At 44.0% G+C, this 3,799-nt stretch overlaps 1 protein-coding gene across 1 annotated transcript in view; it reads left to right on the top strand.

The window, feature by feature from the left end:
- Positions 1-3,799, top strand: part of TANC2 (tetratricopeptide repeat, ankyrin repeat and coiled-coil containing 2) — a 206,759-nt gene that overhangs the window by 135,003 nt on the left and 67,957 nt on the right.

The following is a 3,799-nucleotide window of genomic DNA, read 5'->3' as shown; positions in this document are numbered from 1 at the left end:
TGCGCTTTAACGTGTTGGAGCTTTGAACTCTTGTTTCAGATGGATTGTAGAGAAATTGTATTGTTGAATTGGCCCGAAGTCTGAGCGGCCTCATTTTTCAGGAGCACGAGTACAAATCGGCAAATTGTACATTGAAAACAGCATGCTGCTCTGCGCCCCGAGGCGGGGTGATGGCTGTCTCCTCCACACATGTCCGGCTTGCTGAGAGCGCTGCCCTCCTGGAGCCCGGCAGCCAGGTCCACAGCGATGGCGCGGGCTGCATGTGCCTACGGACAGCCCAGGTCTGAACCTGCACCCCCCGGCTCAGGAGCATTGCCCTATACATCCACCCCTATATCACATAGGGATATTCCTGCAAAAGATCTCCAAATTCCTCTCCCTGATTGCTCCCCTAGCAGCCCTCTGTCAGTCTCTGAGCACTGCACAGCTAATACTTTGATAGTTTCTAAAAAAATGACAAATTTTGATGGGCTGCTATCTTTTTCAAACAAAAGCAAAGCACTGCAGCCCCTGCTTCGCAGTTTGCAGCGTACCAGTAGGGAAGGAGCCAAGCGCAGTGTATGGAACCACCATCCCGACGCGTCCCTCTTACGGACGCTCACAATGCCAGTATTCAGGCAGCGCTTTGACTTCTGAAAGGCCTTTTGAGAGGGGAATTTTTGTGGTTCTTCCTGGCAAATTCCATAAAAAAGACATTAGCAATGAGAAGAGGAGCCAGGGCTGACATTTTAGTATTTTTTTTATTTCCAGGCAACTCCAGCTAGATTCACCCCACGTCCTTGGGGTTTCAGCCCACCTTACAACTTCCATCCCCCTTTTAATCTGAGCACAGTCTTTGGCTGCATCCTCAAGCGATTACCGTGACAGCCCTGCATCTGCAGCAGATCACCAGGTTAATGCTTCGTCCCCATCATTTGTCATTGCGCAGATGAATCAATGGCCGAGAAAGCTCATTTGGGGGGTTTTTCTGGTTGTTGCTGTGCCATGAGACTAGTTTGTTCTCCCCTGTTCATAGAGAGAAGGGGGTTTGTTGGCGGTACATTGAACCTTTCTTTTCTCTGGGGTGTTTTTGAGCAAGTGCCCACCATCCTTCCTTTCAGGTAAGGAAATCAGGAGCTGGAGGGTGGCAGGTTGGGTTTTCGCTCGGCACGGCAAGCACGACCTGTTACAGTGTGGTTGGGATTTCTACCAAATACACGAGCCCCCGGCTGGAAGAAAAAAGTGGTTTTGTGTCACTTTGGATCGCAGTCTGTAATGAAATGATATTGGCTGGTAAGGCAGTTATAAAAATGTATTAGCAGGCAGTAAGTGAAGAAAGCAAAGTTTGACAGACAAAATTTCCATATGTTTGAACAGAGTAGCTTGCCAAGGCTTCGTAATTTGCAGTGATTGCATCCAAAACATTAAACTTTATTGTAGGAACAGAATCAAATTGTTTTCCAGACACACTTTTAAAAACCATGTAGCGGTACATATTTTCTTCCTTCTTTTTGTTCTTTTTTTTTTTCTCTTTTTTGTGAAGGTTGCATGAGAATAGCAGCAGTGTTTCAGTTTTTTGGAGTTTGCTTCTGATCCTAGTTGAGGTGCCATGCTATTTTTAAAACGTGAGGGAGTAGAGGAGGATGTGAAAAACCCAAACCACCACTATTTGGAAATATTTTCATTTCATTGAATATGTGAGGGGTTTTTTTCCCCCAAAATACTACATGTTCCAGATATTACTGTGAAATTGCATCGATCTGGGCTGTTATAATCACCAGCTCTTTGTTCCAACTGGAAATCCTAAACTTGGTTTTAACTTTAATATCTCTAGTCTTGGCACTGGGCTGAAATAGCGAAGCAATTCCTGGCCCTGTATCAGGGGAACACGTTACAGCCCGCTGATTTGTTCCCAGTGTTCAAGAATCCCAGTGCAGGGAAACTAAATGGGAGACCATCCCTGCTATTTTTTGTTAAATCACTTATTTTAACCAGGGGAGTAATTTAGCCATCCCGATGGCTAAGAGCATGACGAGTATTCGTACCAGCAGCAGGTTTTTAATAGGATGGTGAACACAGTTTTTGCTTTTACTGTTTTCAGCCAGCGGGATTTGAAGCTGCTCAGGGTTGCTGTACCCCAAGGTACAAGATGATGGCTGTGATGAGCAGGAGCCAGATGGCGACCAAATTATATGGTATTAGAACACCCTGACTGTTGCCGTCATGATTTTTTTTTTCTCCAAAAAGCAAATGTCAGCGCTGATCCAGGGTGTGAAGAACCGTGGTGCTTAGGTGAGGTTTGGAGTGGAGGAGAGGATGGCTCAGACTCCACCAATATCTTGTCTACCAATATAAGCAATACGGCAGTAGCATGTTTTCCTTAAACTGTCTACATTTTCTGGGTTTTTTTTTCCTCATGGTATGTGTTTAATACTGTCACCTTTGGGGTAAGAGAGTGTCACGCACTTGTTAAAAAGGCCAAAAAATAGTTTAGCCTTCTTAGGCACACGGTCTGTGAAAAATAGGCACTGGTTTCATCCTGACAGATGTATACATTTAAGATGACACTTGAAAGAAGTTGCAGTCTAAAGCAAGTAAAGGAAATGAACTCAGACATTTGGCTAATTTATGGGTTCTTGCTTAACGAAGGACACAGCAGATGCTGATTGATACTGTGTTATTCAGAACGGCACTTCACTGTAATAAATATTAAAGCACTTCTCACCTGGGCTTTCTCTCAACATATTGGCAATATCCAGGCTATGCAGCTTAGCCCTGTAAGGGCTTGCTTTGGACAGCAAGATGTATCTTCCACCGGGAGATACTAAAATGGCAACAAAATGCGTGGAGAACAAAATGTAAAACAGCTAAGGAGCTGTGGATCCTGACTGCCCACGTAGCTGAGAAAAAAAATCCTGTTTGAAGAGAGGGGAGTCAGTAAACCAAATGATTTCTGAACAGGCATTTTGGAGTCTTTCAACAACTAAAATAACTAAAAATTCACTTTGGGTAGCAGAGGGTGACCTGTGTGGTAAAGCGGGATGGGCCTTTCTCTGACTTTGCTCCTGCTCGTTTTCAGCCCAATGGCTTTTTTTCCATCGTGCACATAATACAGCCAGCTTTGGTTTGATTTAATTGAAGTTTTCAGCCACAAAAGGAGCCAGGATGGGTATGGTAGGCAGTGTTTCACCTTGGGATTTGAATTTATTGCTTGGGCTCTACAGAAGTTTGCACAGTATTTCATCAACTCTCATGAAAATTTTACACTACCAGACCTCATTCTGTCCCACTCCACACACTAATTTCCAGGAAAAGTATGGGTTTAATTTATACTAAGATATTATCAGAAGTTCTGGGTATTTCTGTGGGTCTCTGGCTTAAGTTCTATAAAATGCTTCATTAAAAAGGAATATAAAACTCAGCAAGTGTTTGACAAATTTTCAAGGATGGGAAGGCAGGTTATTCGCATACTTTGATTTTCACAAGTACTAAAGTCAAGTAGCTAATAGGGTTCATCCAAAATGTGTGCGCACATCCTCACCTGATACTTCTGAACCTTCTTATCCGCTTTTTTGGAGCCCTTTCCATTAGCTTATCCTTTAATTAATTTCTGCCCCAAATGCTGACGCTCTGGTGCAGCCTTCCTTCTCTCTGATTCTCCTTTCCTTGTGATGTGGGGTATTTTTTCAACTCTTTGAAAAGAGTTGATAAACCTCCCCAGGGCTCCGGGGTCTCCCCCCAGGTTTGTGCCTTGTCTTCCTGTGCCTGGGGACTGCTGGCTGCTGAGGGTTGTAAACTAAATAGTAACAGGGGAGGATTT

The sequence above is a fragment of the Pygoscelis adeliae genome, unplaced genomic scaffold (assembly GCF_000699105.1).
Source record: "Pygoscelis adeliae isolate BGI_AS28 unplaced genomic scaffold, ASM69910v1 Scaffold112, whole genome shotgun sequence".
Classification (NCBI taxonomy): Eukaryota; Metazoa; Chordata; class Aves; order Sphenisciformes; family Spheniscidae; genus Pygoscelis; species Pygoscelis adeliae.
The sequence above is the reverse complement of the archived record's forward strand: the minus strand, read 5'-3'. Positions and strand labels throughout refer to the sequence as shown.